At 47.4% G+C, this 16,685-nt stretch overlaps 1 long non-coding RNA gene across 1 annotated transcript; it reads left to right on the forward strand.

Annotated features, from left to right (window-relative positions):
• The first annotated feature begins 5,955 nt into the window (after positions 1 to 5,955).
• LOC138829712 (uncharacterized) lies at positions 5,956 to 11,150 on the forward strand. Its single transcript, XR_011372703.1, has 4 exons — positions 5,956 to 6,058; positions 6,340 to 6,761; positions 7,078 to 7,224; positions 9,546 to 11,150. It is a non-coding gene; the product is annotated as an uncharacterized lncRNA (long non-coding RNA).
• The last annotated feature ends 5,535 nt before the right edge of the window (positions 11,151 to 16,685 follow it).

A 16,685-nucleotide genomic window follows, 5' to 3' on the forward strand; every position in this document is an offset into this window, starting at 1 on the left:
TTGTGGCTTTTCCTTTGTTATTTTTCTACCACTGGTTTCTAGGTTTGGATAGGGAAGTTTGTGAAATATAATTGTAATGAATAAACTAGCAAAGTAAACACAAAATTAGCCTGGATACATGTCTGTTTCTTTCAGGGAACAAAGGAAGTCCCTGTGCTGGATGGGTGATGTTTCTGCTTAGCAAATGCAGTTATAGTGATCCATTCTCCCAGGTTGGGGTGAGGAGCTTAGACCAAGTAACAAGAAAAAGTACAGTCTTGTATCCATGGCTCAATCATGCATTGATTCCATCAACCAGGAACTGAAAAGGTTTGGAAAAGACTTCCTAGACTACAGGTAGTCTAGGAGACACATTTTCATGGATACTACAAAAGAAGTGGGATCGATGTCATCAGTCTCAAGAAGGGTCCGCCTCCCAGATTCCCCAACAGCAAGTGTGGCCTTCTAATTTGCAGATTTAATTCCTGGAAGAACTGTAATGGACATTTCTTTTGTGGCAATGTTAAACGACTTGCACGAGGACCTCAAACCTTATTTATATCCGCAGTCCTGTGGAGGAGAATGGAGTGCACCCCCTTGACACATGGTTCCCAAGTTGGGGGTATGTGTCTCGGGGTCCCTGGCGCAGCATCTTTCTGAGCCTCTTTTTCACCTCGATGCACGTTGCTGGGGGACAGCCCATATAGCATGGCAAAAGACCATGCCCTCACTGAATTCGAACTCAGGACCCGCAAGTTATGCGGCTGACGTGCTGCCCACTGCGCCAAGAGGACAACTCGACTACAGGGCACTCTCCACCACTAAAGAGACAATGCCCGCCGCACCTGCGGCAGCACACGCTGCCCGCCGGAGAGAGTGGAAGGGGCGTGGCGGGCGGGGACACGTGGAAGGGGGCGTGGCTCCGTCGCCCCCAGCTGCCCAAGACTCCACCAAAGGTCCCGGATGTGTGCAGTGGAGCACCGGCCAGAAGTGAGCAGAAGGTGCAGACGTTCACAGGTGCGATGCGTCCAGTGTACCTCGAAAGCAGGAAACTGCTGCGGGTGCCAGGGTGGGGAGAGCGGGAGTGGACATGGCGGGGGGAGGGGGGTACCGGCCCCACTGGGATCCCCAGTCCGACTACGGGAGTGGTCGCTGCAGCCGGAGCTCGCCACGGTGACGGCTGATGGCTGGTAGGTGAACAAGAGAAGAAAGCTGGACTCGGGGTCTTGAACTAGGCTTGGGGAGCCCAGGCGGAGGAGTAGGAAGAAGTTAGAGTGGGAAATCTCCAAGCCCAGAGCCAGGGCTGTGGATAGAGTTAGGGACAGGTGTGAGATGAGGAAAGGCAAAGAAGATTCCAGAAGACTCTTGGATGTGAATCTAGTAGGCAAGTGGAGGGGAGAAATAATGATTAGCTTAGACTTGCTCACAGATACCTTTATTTTACCCTATGTTTTGTTTTTTTCTTTGTCTCGATATCCTTCCTTGGTACACACCAGGACATGTGATTTTGAAGGGCAGAAGAGGAGCACTTTAAACCCCTCTGAGCAGAGGCTTTGAGCTCGCATCTATCATCCGAGCTACTCAAGAGGCCCAGATCTGAGGATTATGACTTGAAGCCAGTCAAAAGAGGTGAGACTCATATTTCAAATTAAGCAGTGGGAAGCCAGAAGTAGAGGCCTGGCTCAAGCCTATGGGTAGGGAGCCAGGTAGGACGGTTTATCCTTATAACAGAAGACAGTAGGGCATTGCTGCTAGATGTGAACAACCTACCTCAATTTTCCCCCAGGTCACAGGGTGACATGATAACCTCAGACTTGCTAGTTTATTCACCCACTAAGCCCTTGTGGAATTTGTTTTCACAAAAGCAATAATATGATGCCTGACAAGGCCCCCTTCTCTTCAGGAATTAATTTAAGACTCCTGTGGGAACAGACAGAGACAGTTCTTACACTGATTCTGTTATTGCTCTTAGAGGACTGAAGTCCCTAGTACATGCTGTGACTAAAAGTGGTTCTCTGTGGGTGAAGCCTGCCTCCTCCATTAGATCTGGACCTCTGTGCTAGCCCAGCGCTCTCCACCCCTGGCTCAGGAGAATGAGGAAGGAAAGGTTGGGCCCACCACTGCTTGACCTGAACATGGTTTCCAAGACACCCAATTGCAGTGGGTGCCTTGTACTACTTCTTGATGCCTGACACTCAACCTGAAGTCCCCTGGAGGTAGAGGAGCCCACCGCAGGGGCAGCCTGTCTAGTATACCAGTCCAGTATGCCAGCCCCACAATCCCTGTCAGTCCTCACACTCTTTGTCTGCCTCTCACCTAGCTCCTGTCCCACCACTGGGAAGGCTTTAAGAGTGCAGAATGGAAGCCTGGAGAATCTGGTCTGTAGATCTGCTACAGCTTGCAGCATATGTGTGTGTGTGTGTGTGTGTGTGTGTGTGTGTGTGTGTGTGTGTGTATACAGATACACACACATACACAGTCTTATTACACTCTGAATCTCATCAGAAGAGGAACAGCATTAGTTGTGTTTTTGCATAATCCAAAGCATTGATATATTGTCAGTGTTCTGAAGGGCCAGTTTGGCTGGGTATAAAATCCTGGAGAAGTTCCTTTGAATGCCCTACTGACGTTAAAAATTGCTGACCCCCTAAGGGGGCACTCATACCCTTAGAAGGGACACCCTTAGGCTGCCTGGTTTCTGCTTCCTCAGCTTCGAAGCCCAGTTCTATTCTTGGATGTTTCTTGGTGTGAAGGAAGTGTAGGTTTTGAAGCCAGGCAGATGGGAATCTAAACAGAATGTGTGGGCTTGGAGCTTGACTTCTCTGTGCTCTCATTTTCTCCTCCATAAAGCAGGAATAGTATGAAGCTTAAGGCATAGTAGGTGGTTGGTAACTAATGTCTTTGTTTAAATAACTAATATCTTAAAAAACAAACCAACAACTGGCACCAGTGGCTCACACCTGTAATCCTAGCTACTCAGGAAGCTGAGATCTGAGGATCACAGTTCAAAGCCAGCCCAGGCAGGAAAGTCTGAGAAACTCTTATCTTCAATATACCACTAGAAAACCAAAAGTAGTGCTGTGGCTCAAGTGGTAGAGCGCTCACTTTAAGTTGAAGAGCACGGGGACAGTGCCCAGGCCCAGAGTTCAAGCCCCATAACTGACAAAAAAAACCCCAAGCCCAAACCAAAACAAACCACCACCACCACCACCAAAACCCAAACCAAACCAGAACAAACTCTGAGAAGAAGAGCAACAAGGAAGATAAAATTCTTAGGAATGTACTTCATAAGAAATGTGCAAAACCTATAAAAGGAAATTTTTGCTGCACTTCTGGGAGACAGAAACATGCAAAGTGGGAAGATAGCCCCTGATTCTAGATAACAAAACTCAACTTCTTTATGATGCTACTTTTCCACAAGTTAATTTATAAACATAGTGTATTATAAAAATACCAATATACAGGCACTGGTGGCTTATGCTTCTAATCCTAGCTCCTCAGGAGGCTGGGATCTGAGGATTGAGGTTCAAAGCCAGCCCAGGCATAAAACATCCATGAGACTCTTATGTCCAGTCAGCAAAATGCTGGTAGTGGAGGTGTGTCTCCAGTGGTAGAGTGCTAACTTTGAACAACAGCAACAAAAAAGCTAGAGGACAGCTTGACACCCTGAGTTCAAGCCCAGTACTGGCATAAAAAAATAACAGTCTTGGGCTGGGAAGGTGGCTCAGTGGTAGAGCACTTGCCTTGCATGCATGAGGCCCTGAATTCGATTCCTCAGCACCACATAAGCAAAAAGAAAAAAAAAAAAACTGGAAGTGAGGCTGTGGCTCAAGTAGTAGCGTGCTAACCTTGAGGTGAAGAGCTGAAGGACAGCGTCCAGGCCCGGAGTTCAGGTCCCATGACTGGACCCCCAAAAAACCAAACAAACAAAAACAAACAAAACAAAAAAAATAACAATCTTGTGCCAGGCCCCAGTGGCTCATGCCTGTAATCCTAGCTACTCAGGAGGCTGAGATCTGAGGATTTTGGTGCAAAGCCAGCCCAGGCAAGGAAAGTCCATGAGACTCTTTTTTTTTTTTTGAGGGAGGGGGGTCTGGTCATGGGCCATGAACTCTGAGCTTGGGAACTGTCCCTCAGCTCTTCAGCTCAAGGCTAGCGCTCTACCACTTAAGCCACAGCACCACTTCTGGCTTTTTTCTTTTTTCTTATGTGGTGCTGAGGAATCGAACCCAGGGCCTCAGGCATGCAAGGCAAGCGTTCTACCACTGAGCCACCTTCCCAGCCCCGTCCATGAGACTCTTATCTCCAATAAACCACCAGAAAACCAGAAGTGGCACTGAGACTCAAGTGGTAGAATGCTAACTTGAGCTGAAGAGCTGAGGGACAGCACCCAGGTCCAGAGTTCAAGCCCCATGGTGACAAGAACCAAAACCAATCTTTTTGTTTTATGAAGTTGGTAAATCTAATATAGGAAATAAGCATGCTAGAATAGCTAGGGAAAAACTGAGACAAAAGGAGAGAAGAGGGCTGGGAAGGTAGCTCAGTGGTAGAGCACTTGCCTTGCATGCATGAGGCCCTAGGTTCGATTCCTCAGCACCACATAAGCAAAAAGAAAAAAGCTGGAAGTGGCGCTGTGGCTCAAGTGATAGAGTGCTAGCCTTGAGCTGAAGAGCTGAGGGACAGCGCCCAGGCCCAGAGTTTAGGTCCCACGACTGGAACACCCCCCCCCCAAAAAAAGGAGGGAAGACTAGCTCTGCCTGATATTAAAATGAGCTGTAAAGTCAAGTGGGGTCCTGGAATATGAGAAGAGGTGGATGGGCCACTGGGTATATCTGAGTAAAGTCTGTAGATTTATTAATGTGTAGATGTTAATTTTCTGGTTTTGATTGTTGTGTGACAATTGTTAGGGGAAAGCTGAGTTAAAAAGTTCATGGGAATTTTATTATTTCTGTCATTGTTTTGTAAGTCTGAACTTTTTTTTTTTTTTTTTTTCGGTCGTGGGACTTGAACTCTGGGCCTGGGCGCTGTCCCTCAGCTCTTCAGCTCAAGGCGAGCGCTCTACCACTTGAGCTACAGCGCCACTTCCGGTTTTCTGGTGGTTTATTGGAGATAGGAGTCTCACCGTCTCTCCTGCCCGGGCTGGCTTTGAACCGCGATCCTCAGATCTCAGCCTCCTGAGTAGCTAGGATTACAGGCGTGAGCCACCAGCGCCCGGCTGTAAGTCTGAACTTTAAAAGGAAGAAGATTAAAAAGAGATAGAACTAGGTCTTACTGTAGAGAGCCTGGTAAAGTAAGTTTTGGACATGGGCTCCAGGATTACGTTTCCAGCACTCAGGTATAAATTCCTCTGAAGCAGCACAAATAGATCAAAACATGGTTTGATTGTCAGGCAAGGAGCTGGGCTGTCGGTGACCAACTTTATAACTTTTTATGTCAAGAAATACGTCTATGTTGTTAAATTTATTATTTTTTCGTTGGTTGTGGGGCCTGAACACTGGGCCTGGGCACTGTCCCTCAGCTCTTCAGCTCAAGGCTAGCCCTCTACCACTCAAGCCACAGCGCCACTTCTGGCTTTTTTTCTCCTTATGTGGCGCTGAGGAATCGAACCCAGGGCCTCATGCATGCAAAGCAAGCACTCTGCCACTGAGCCACCTTCCCAGGCCCCAAACATTATTTTTAATCAAAAAGATCCTATGGACCAGACCTTTTTTTAACAAAAGCCCTAATTTGCACAATATATTAATTTTCCCCTTAGTATCAACTAGGGATGAAAAATGAGACACCAGTTCTGCCTCAAAGACATTCAGGGGTCTTTGGGGGAAAACCCTTGCTAGCAAGGGGCAGAGCATGGGGTAAGATTAGGTAGGAGGGACTTGGCCTGGGCTCACTGGCGAGTGGGTGAGTCGTTGACTGTTGGAATGTGGAAGAGGTGGAAGATCTAAAAGGCAGTTGGTCCCTGCCGAGAAGAGATGACCGTTGAGGGAAGAGGAGACAGTTAGAGAGGGGTGAGTCAGAGGAGGAGCAATGTCACTGTGGACAGGACAGGAAAAATGGGAGGGGAGCCTGTTTTGGGAGAGAGGTAAGTTCTCTAGCTGCTGTGCTTGGATCTGTGGAAGACACTGAGAATATTCCTGCTCTCTAGGATTACCTCAGTCCAGGGCAAGTGGTCAGCAGGGCCACTAGGAACTAGATCAACAGAGCCATGATGAACTTGACCTTCAGGATAGGATCGATTTGATGCCCTAATGGAAGGACTAAGCGACAGGCTGTCTGAGGCACAGGCTAGAGTTAGAGGTTGGAAGTCAGGGCTTGGGTTTCAGGGGAAACACACTCACATGGATCTAGCTCATTGATTTTTAGAAACATTGGACAAAGAAGAAGATTTGGAACAAAATGAAATCCTCACATCTGTCCTGGGATGAATGAAAGAGGAAGAAAGAATATCCCGAGGGATTGAGGCCAAGACAGTCCTGAGCATTGGAGGCCATAGGAGAAGAGGGCTCCCTGAATCAGACATCTGATTTGCTTTCCTTTGGGCTCAATTGTGAGCTGTACTCTTGCATTTACCTACCTTTAAATTAGAGAAATGCTGATGTCAAAGCATTATTGCTGGATGAGATGCCGCTATATGTAAATGTTGTGTAAAAAGTACCCTACCAATGCTGTCATTAATTAGGAACAAGAAGAGACTGAAGAAGAAACTCAAGGACCCACACTGGTGGTGCACTGAATTTGAAGTAGGGTGGGGTTGTCATGACATGGAGCAACCAGCTAGATGCCAGGTCTGTACCACACCTTACCACAGACAATTGTCATTGTAAGCTTAGGAGAGATTTTCCCCATGGGACTAACTCTAGCAGACCTTTCCAGGGCTCAGATTCCCACTTCCCTAGCTTGAACACTTAGCTCCCCAATGACCTCCAGCAAGCCAGCCTCTATCAGGCCCAAAGTTTGCCGCCTGATTTCAGGACCTTGTTGATGTTCTAAGTCTCCATCCCATGCCAGCTTGATGTTTGACTCGAAGGCAGCCCTTACCTGGTACCCTGGTTATGCTGATCTCTTCCCACCCTAATGCCTTTTATTCATCTTGTTCTTTAGGTCTCAAGTATGGCCCTTCCTCTCAATCATCCCTGATAATCCAACCCCCTCGCCTGCTGTACAAGTTCAGCCTGCAGGAAGTTTTCTGGCCCTTTTCTCCCTTCTCTCTTTGCCTGGGCTTAGAGGACTTCTATAACATAACTCCAGGTGAGACACTCCTTGGCTGACATCAAGTGTGCCTGCCCCCTGAGTTACACATGACCATGAAATCCCCCTGAGACAGAGGTCATGGCCAAGAGCTCCTGCCACCATTTAATACCTAGTTCTGGGGTACTACAGGGTTAACGGACCTCAGATAGGGGGCTTGAAGTCTGTGACACTCTTTTACTCCATGATGGTAAACAAATACATTTTTTTTTTTTTTTTTGTCGGTCGTGGGGCTTGAACTCTGGGCCTGGGCGCTGTCCCTCAGCTCTTCAGCTCAAGGCGAGCGCTCTACCACTTGAGCCACAGTGCCACTTCTGGCTTTTTTTCTGCTTATGTGGTGCTGAGGAATTGAACCCAGGGCCACATGCATGCAAGGCAAGCGCTGTACCACTGAGCCACCTTCCCAGCCCCAAATACTTTTTTTAAAAAAAATTTGGGACAGCCCTGGGGCTTGAACTCAGGGACTGGGCAATGGCCCTGAGCTTTTGTGCTCAATACTTTTGTGCTCTACCACTTGAGTCACAGCTCTAGTTCCATTTTTTTTTTTTTTGGTGCTTCTTTGGTGTTAACAGTCTCACAGACTTCCTTATCCATCCTGGCTGAGAGTTCAGTGGGTCCTGAGAGTTTATAATACTCCCAGAGTCCTGGTGAATTCATGCTGGTTGTCAGCAAATTAGGCCCGGGGTTATAAAGAAACCAGCCTATTGGTTCTCTGCCCTAGTGGATTACTAGAATAGTCTTGAGGAGTAGCTCCTCCTCCTCTTTCATTTTTTTTGGGGGGGGAGGGTCAGTTGTGGGTCCTGAACTCTGGGCCTGAGCACTGTCCCTCAGCTCTTCAGCTCAAGGCTAGTGCTCTACCACTTGAGCCACAGCGCCACTTCCGGATTTTTCTGCTTATGTGGTGCTGAGGAATCGAACTCATGCATGCAAGGCAAGCACTCAACCACTGAGCCAGCCCATCCTCCTCTTTCATTTTAAAATTAACATTCCTCTCGGGGAGCTTGTAAATAACCTGTTAGGGTTGCACAAATTAGAATTTGTGGGCCAATAATTCAGACTAATTATTTTTAGGTAACTGTCTCTGCTGCCCCCTTGTGACCATCTTCACACTCACCATGAAATTTCAAACAAGTTTAATCTCCCACCAGAGAAAGGGATGTCAGATCAAAAAAGAAAACCATGTTTTTGCCCCTGGCCATCTGGCTTCCCTGGGATTCCAAGCCAGCCCTGTCTTGAGCGAGCTCCTCCTTAGTCTCAATGTCCTGGGCTGTGGCTTAGATGAATGGGGAAAATTCCAGATCTGCCAGGTAAACGAATGGTCTGGAGAGCAGAGGCCCTGGAGGAGCAGCTCAGATAACAAAGCCAGGGACTGGACCTCCCACCTTAGCATCCACAGAGGAGCTGGGCAGGTGTGACTTCTGGCTTTTTGGGTGGTTAATTAGAGATGAGTCTCACAGACTTTTCTGCCCAGGCTGGCTTTGAACTGCTATCCTCAGATCTCAGCCTCCTGAGTTAGCTAGGATGCTGGGCATGAGCCACCAGTACGTGGCTCTTAGTTATTATTATTATTATTATTTTTGCCAGGATCTTGTGTTTAACCTAGGGCCAGCTGGGGACCATGATCACTCTGACCTATGCCTCCCAGTGGGACCATAGCTAGGACACAGTCTACAATTCCTGCCTTGTTTGTTGGCCTGGTAGGTGGAGGTGAGTTGGGGGCCTTCCTAAGTTTTTTGCCTCGAACCATGATTCTCCTCAGAATCTGTCCTCTGCACACATGCCCAGCAGCTTCTCTGATGTTGAAAGCATGAGTGCATTTATACCGGGGGGCAGGATTTTCTCAGAGGCAGGGAGAGCCCTCTCTGTATGCCCACTCTGATGATGCTGAGTGAGTCTAGTACCTGCCTCATCCCAGCCATTCACCTCTTCCTCCCAGGATCATCTCCTCACAGAACGGCAGGCTTATCCTTTCCAGCCTGTTCTAGGAAAGGCATTGGGTCCAGTTGTGCCCAGATATGCACATTGTATTGCTGTTTCTACTAGTCACCAAGTAGCTTGCCATGCTGGTTCTGGCTACAGAACCATAACGAGAGAGTAATGAGTGCATCTCAGACCTGGATAGGGATGGACTTGGGGAGTGAGGGCGTGGAAGGTAGGACAGGACGCTGCGGAGCTTCACTTTATGCTAACATTTTACTTATTCAAAAAGCAGGTCTGGTAAGTGTATAACATCTGGTTGGCTGTTTTCTGAACATGTGTATTTGCAAATTTTTAGGAAACCCTGCATCTGATCAGTGTGTTTGAATGTAGTTTCTTGATAGTTCCAGGCTCCTAGTGGATGCTTACGTGTCATGGTCTTCAAGAGTGAGGAGACTAAAAGAGACCATCAGGATGCCAGGAGAGAGGCCAGCTCCCCGCGGCTCACAATCCCAAGGCCAGAGCCAGTCTGTGGTCCTAGGGTCCAGCCAGAGGAGGAAAGTAATGTTGGTTCCTGTGATCACTCGCTAGCTTGGACTATCCACAGCCTCTTCCTATGAAACAAAAGCAGAGAGAGACGGAGAGCCAACAGGAGGCCTTACTGAAGGAAAATTAGGAAACTCAAGGGATTTGCCATTTGCTTTCGCTTTCATAAATTTCCAGATAACTTCTGGCTCCTTCGAGGAGCACAGACAGGGGCCTGGTAGGCTCTGAGTGGGGAAGGGTGGTGGGAGTGGTCAGTGGCAGGGGGTGTGGCCTGGTGCTGGGTGACTGGCGTGCGCTGATCAAGTTCACTGGTTGGAGATAAGAAGGAGCTGATGGGGACCCTTGGGGCTTCCTGCCAGAGCTGCCCCTGGGGAGGCCTCCTCCCTGTAGGAAGGTTCAGGAGCAGTGGGCTCCCTGCAACCCAACAGGGCGCTTGAAGGTACCCCCCTGCCCCTATTTGGTGTCTGTGTCCACCTGTTCATCGATCTCCACGTCTGCAAGTCTGTCTGCAATGCAGCTTCACATGGGCGGCACAGTGGTCGGCCAGGTATTTCTTAATAATTTCTCTAGGCTCAGCCTTCCCACTTCATCTGTGTGAGCCAGGTGGAAAACCCGGAGGAGCCAGAACCTTTGGGGATCACAGCAGGGTCCATGCTTAGTTTCTGAGCCTGGGCTACATGGGGTCACTCCTGTCGTCACTTGCAAGTGGTGTGTACTTAGTCTTCTCTATCATATGGTGATTGTAATAGTCCCAGCTCACCTGGATGTCTGTAGGATTTAAGCGGGGAGAATGTGCCAACAGTCCTTTTGGACAGGGTTCATTTTATTTATGAAGATAAAAGAAACAGACTGCTCCCCAAACAGCATTGACCTCCATTTCTCTTGCTGGTGTGAGATTGAGAGGCATTCATGAACGGGCATGTGGGGTTGCTGAGCCCCCAGCCCCTAGCTTGAAAGCTATATGTTTGTGTGTGCATGTACAGTATGCATATGATTTTTGTATCTATGGCTTAATGAAGGCAGCTCAGAGGGGTCCCAGACTCAAGCTCTTGGATGCTTGGGGAGTCTTAAGTCCCTCAGCCTTAGCACTGTTGACTTTTGACACATTCTTTGTTGTGGGGGACAGTCCTAGACACGGGGGGTGGGGGAACTTGGTAGTAGTGGGATCTATCTACTTGATGGCTAGTAGCACTTTCCACAACATCCCTTCCACCGTACTGATAGTGAAAATCACCTCCAGACTTTTCTGGATGTCCGCTTTAGGGAGAGAGAGGGAATCAAATTGCTCCTTGCCATGTTTTCTCTGGGCTGAGCACTCTGTAATGGGGTAATGTTCAATGTTCTGACCCTGACCTCTGATTTCTGCCTACTTCTGTACACTGACTGTATATGTAGTACAATCCTAGGAAAGGGAGGCTTTCAAAGTCAAAGGGCTGCAGACTTGGTTGGGAAATGCAGCATACATTTATTTCACAGTCCTTTACTGTGGGACAAAATATCTTGGGGGGGGGGGGACAAGATCTTGAAGTAATCATTTGTGGCAAATGAATGAACCTGAGAGACGATGCTTCCTCATTCAGAAAGGAGCCCCAGGCAGTAGGCTCTGGAAGAAGCAGAAGTAGAAAATGAGTATTTGAAGAACTTGAAGTCACCACTATTGAGGGAGGGTGGCCTAAATGCTCTGTGGGAGAAGCCCACGAGCGCCCTTGTTTTGGGGGTGTCATATTGGGGTATCTTAGGTGGGCTTTGAGGGCCTTTAATAGTTTCTGTGGTTCTGTTTAATCGTCTTCTATAGACAAATCAGGCTCAGCTGTCTTTCTCTTGTTTAACTTCTTACGCACCTGCTCTAAGATCGTTCGGTCATTCTGTCTCAAGATTGTGTCACCTCTGAAGAATGAAGAATGTTCCTCCAGACTTGGAAACCTTTTGTTTTTCCTTGAATACCTCTCAGTGCTTCCTCTAGGGCAGTCTTCTAGTTGCACGCTCACCAATTCCTCACTATGAGTTTGCCTCTGATGAGTGGCCCAAGGCAATAGAAGCGAGCTTTAGAAATGCTGTGGGAAGAGCAAGGGCTACCACTGGGTCTTAGAATAAGGAAACCAGGTGCTAGGTTGTTGTTGTTGGTTTGTTTTTCGCCTTGAGTTGGTCAATGATGATGGCTGGGTGTGAGTCAGGCGTGTAGAGGTTATGACTCAGAGGTTATGACTGAGCGTATTGGTCAGTACTGATGAGCTTCTGTTTTGATTGTGTGGACCTGGGCCATCCACTGCACAGCTGATGGCTATGAATTACGTGCCTAGGATTCCACTTAGCACCTTGGAGTCCTACAATTGTGCCAAGAGATGTGTAGAGTCGGGGAAAGGCATTTGTGTTCCCTGGCGATGCTGGCTGCCTTACAAGTAAAGATGTGTTCTGTGGAGCCAGATATAAATGTTAACATGAGACTCTCTCACAGGGCTGGGGAACTTTTTTTTTGCAAGGGTCATTTGACATGTGATGTTATCTTGTATTAGTGTTGCTATGAAAAAAACTTTAAAAATACCTAGATTGACTGAATTTTGAGGCTCACCTGCAGCTGCTTTGTTAGGTTTTGATTGTGTGGGCCAGATGTTTCCCAACCCAGAGGACAACAATAAGATGTTCAGTGATGTACGCTGTAGACCTAATCAATCAGTGTTGCAGGTCCCTATGGACATGTGGTACTGTAGATTCTGTGATGTACGCTGTAGACCCAATTAATCAGTGTTGCAGGTCCCTATGGACATGTGGTACTGTAGATTCTGATTTTTACATCGGAGATCTGGAGACACAGGTCATTAGTTTTGGGGTTAATTACAAATGGCACTTCTGAGACTACATCACTTAAAACTGGCAATACTACACAGAGGCTGGTGGTGCGAATGGTATGGACTGTGTGCCGTATTCTCATTTGCTGTGTATATAGACAACCTAGCCAGAGAATATGGAGGCTGTCCACAGCTGGGATTCCAATCTCATGATTCTTGTTCAGAAGGGCCTGTGGCAGCTGCTGAGGCCCCAGGGAGGCTGGGGATCGGGCTGACTCCAGAGATGTACCTTCTTTTCAAGAACTGAGTTGATTCCTCTTTGACACTTTGACACAGTGGTTCTTCTGCACTTATCTGCAGAAGGAAAGGTTTCAGCAGAGAACATATACGAGGTCAGGAAAGACTTCAGGTATGCTCTGGGACAAGGTGTGTGTAGACGTAGAGGCCTAGTCTTTAGTCAAGGCGGAGTTTCCCAACTATATATACTATTGGTGGTGTGTCTTTCTATTGTAGCTAGCTGTTAAAGTCACACAGCTCGGATTGTGCATACCCTTCTTGAGCAGAGGCTCTTTTAAGAATATTCGTATAGAATGTTTTTCTTCATAGTACAGAATGTTTGTCTTTCTTATTACAGAATATTCTTATAACAGAATGTTTTCTTAAGAAGGTCTAAGGTGTAGTGGAGGAAGTCCCTTCAACTGGTTATGGGCTCCTCACTGGGATAGCTCCCCCATCCTGGGGTAACCTCAGAAAGTGTGGAAACAATAGGCTTCCTGTGACAACAGCTCTTCAGAAGAGAGGGCTTCTTGCACTTTTTATAAAAGGTGACCCTGAGTCATAGCAGGTGAGAAGGGTGTGCTGTGCCGGGGAACTTGGGTGACCAAAGGAAATGATCTTCAGTCTAGACCCAGCTCCTCCAGCAAGAATAACTAGGGAAAGGCCCTCTGATTGGCTGGTGGGTTGTGCTAGTGGGCGGGGCTCCCCCCTGTAGTCGGGAGTCAGGCTAGACACTGCTGGCATCTTCGGGACGTGTGCTGCTCAGAGCTGTGTTTCTGGGTGTGTTTGTCCCAGGATTGTGCTTCAAGTTGGCAGCTCTCACCATTCTATGTAGCAAGGATGCTTTGAATGTCTTGTGCCATGAAGGGGAGTTACTGGGTGCTCCTGTTTAGAATGGAACTGAATTCTACAAGACCTTTGTGTTTCTCTAGTGTCTTTTCTTTTTCTTTTTTTTTTTTATATATATCCAGGTTATCCAGGTCTTGTATTTGAGGGTTTTTTTCCATGGTTGCTTCCTCAAGCATCTTCTTCTCTTTCTCCTTCCTGATCAGCTGTCTGTCCACCAACATGTCTTACTGACAGTGACCTCCAGAGAAGTCTGTGCAGTTTTGTTGTCTTCATTTTTCGGATGCACATAAGCCAAGGACCTCTTGGCTTCCCTCTCTGCTTTTGTTACCCTTATAACTCTTGGCCTCTCAGGGTCCTCTGCCCCTTAGAAATGGAAGGCAGCAACATCTTTAAACGACTCTCCTTCATCCTGAATTTGTTTGGGTTCCGAAGGTATAACTTCCAGCTGGTGGCCTTCTGAAGGTTTGTGTGCCGTTCCTCTGGGTTTCCCCCCTAGAACATTAGCTATCCACTTTCCTTGTTCTCCCACGTAGTATGGAAGAGGACTGCCTGTCTTGACACCTAGATCATATTTTGTCCTGCGATCATGATCTCATGTCGTCTTGGGATTTAACTCATGGGTGCATCGGATTCTAGAAGAATATGTTGGTGTGGGCGTGGTATGAGCCGTGAGCGTCTGTGGCAATAGGAAGCGGAGGGGTTTACACAGTCGGTCTCTCATTTGGTTGAGGGATTCTCTTAAGCTTCTGGGAATAGGGTGGACTTTCAGAACTTCTGGCCTCGGGGCCCTTTGGATCACTTGTCCCTCCCCCTCCCTCTTTTGACTTATTTTCATGAAACCCTGTGCCTAGCAAAGGATAGATTTCAGCCAGTCACAGTTCTCTTTGTTCAGGATTTAGACCATCACTGGTGAGATGAAGCGTCTCTAGCCCAGGCTGCCTCTGCCACTGGCTTGTTCCCTCCTCAGTTTCTGCTTTCTATGTTGACAGAAACCCTGAGGACTCCCTTTGACCCCCAGACCCTATCTTGGAGTCTGAAGCCTCCAGGGATGACCCTCCCTCCCCCCAACCTCAGTGTGTGTGAGGGAGGCTTTATGATTTGGCCTTGAGTTTTGTGGTCAAGAAAGACTTTTCAAAGGTTTTTTTATTTTTTTTTAAATGAGTGTTATACAAACGGCCTTCTTTTTGAACCTGTAAGTTCACTTTGTAATTTCTATGCTGGAAATTTTACTAATGCCCTCTAGGGGGAGCTGGTGAGATTCTGGAAGGGCTTCCGAGTGGTTAGTGATGGGGGAGTGTCTCCCCTGCTCTGGAGCAGCTGCTCTGGGCCTGAGTGTCATTGGCTTGTCCTTGCACACGCCAGAGGAGTAGGGCTGGCGTCCGGAGCCGGTTACACATAGCTCCCCTGTTTCATGCTCTGCTGTGGTCGTCTCCACCAAACAGGTTTTCAAAGGAAGATATGTATGTGTGTGTTTTAAAGCCCCAATGGATTATTTATGTGGTTCTGAAGAGAGGGGCCTGTGGCAGAGTGGAAGTGTGCACAGAGAAAGTCACTGGAGGGCACGTGGGGAGGGACAGAGTAGCCAGGTGACTGGCCAAGCAAGTATCAGAGAGGTTGAAGTAGAGGGTCACTCTAGCTCTCAGTATAGATGGCGTTTGAGGTTTGTAGCAATGTTCCAAGAAAAAAAAAAAAAAAAAAAAAAAAGCAAAGCCCAAACCAAAAAGTTGCCAAGCAGTGAACAAGTTCATACTGGAGCTCAATGACAAGCTTTAAGTTTCTGGTCAGGAGCACTGGTGGGTCATTTGGGTTGAAACCCTGGCGTGTGTGCCCTTTGATATATCACAGTGGGATTTGACCTTGTGGCTCTTAGCTCTCCAGAGACTCTGTACCTTGGAGGAACTTGCTTCTCTTGGCCAGGGCCTGTTTTCCCTTCATCATGTTCTATGGCTCTTATTTCATGCATCAAAGGATGTCCACTAAGTGGCATGATCGTCACTTTTTGCCTATTTCTGCATGAGCTGTCATGCTTCTCAGCTGTCCTAAATGCACTGAGGGATGGGGCAAGTTCTTTGGACAGTGTGGCTGCTTCTCCTGCTCCAGGCTGACCCCCTGGGGCCTTCCATTGTGTGACTTACCAGAGAAAATGGCCAGGAGGAGGCATCTTCAGAAAGGTGGGCCCCTGCAGCCACTGGAATTTTGGGGTGGGGATGGGGGTGGGAGAAGGGCATGGGCACTATGGCCTGATGGGGTGGTAGTGAATTAAGCTCATGCTGTGGCTCATGGCAGAGCACTATTGGCACTATTCAAAGCCACTCTTGTTTTCTTCACTTTGAATCAGATCTCTGAGTCTGAGGCCTTTTCCCTCAAACTTTCTGGTAGGCTTTGGTGCCTTTGGTTAAGGCTGTGTCTGACAAAGTGCATGGTTCCATGTGACGGATGAATTTGACACAGAAGACTTGTCCTACCTTTTCTGAGTCTCTTCTGCTTTTCCCTCAGCACTAAGGTCATTTTTAAGAAATGACCTTCTTTATCGACTTAAAATGTATTGAGATGACCCAAAGAGCTTTTGTTTATGTGGGTTAAAACTATCGACATTTGCTGCATTAGAAATGAAAGCAGAGACACTTAAAGAGTTATTTATCGATTTGTTTGAAAATAGCGATGATGAGCATATTGCATGTGAGTACAAATAACACTTCAGTGTTATTATGAAAATAGTTTTGATCTTGCATCTCCTGTGCCTTTTTTACGTAAGTGTCAATTTGTTGCACAGTAGGTAAGAATACCGTGAAGGGTAGCATTTAGGAAGTCAATTTTGTGTTGTTTTGTAGAACAAGTGTCTGAAAAGAATGCGTGTATGAATTGCATTAAATATTAGCAAAATCTACTCAGTTTAGTAGATTTATTAATCCTTAGTTACTGAGGGACACCATTGCCAATATATGAAGGCTCTTCTTTGTACCAAATTCTAGGTTTAGCAGGATATTTTTTTTTTTTTACAATGTGTGTGTGTGTGTGTGTGTGTGTGTGTGTGTGTGTGTGTGTGTGTGTGTGTGATCACTGGGATTTGAATTCGGGGCCTTGCCT

This window comes from Dipodomys merriami, unplaced genomic scaffold, assembly GCF_024711535.1.
Source record: "Dipodomys merriami isolate MVZ:Mamm:240054 unplaced genomic scaffold, mDipMer1.0.p SCAF_176, whole genome shotgun sequence".
Lineage (NCBI taxonomy): Eukaryota > Metazoa > Chordata > Mammalia > Rodentia > Heteromyidae > Dipodomys > Dipodomys merriami.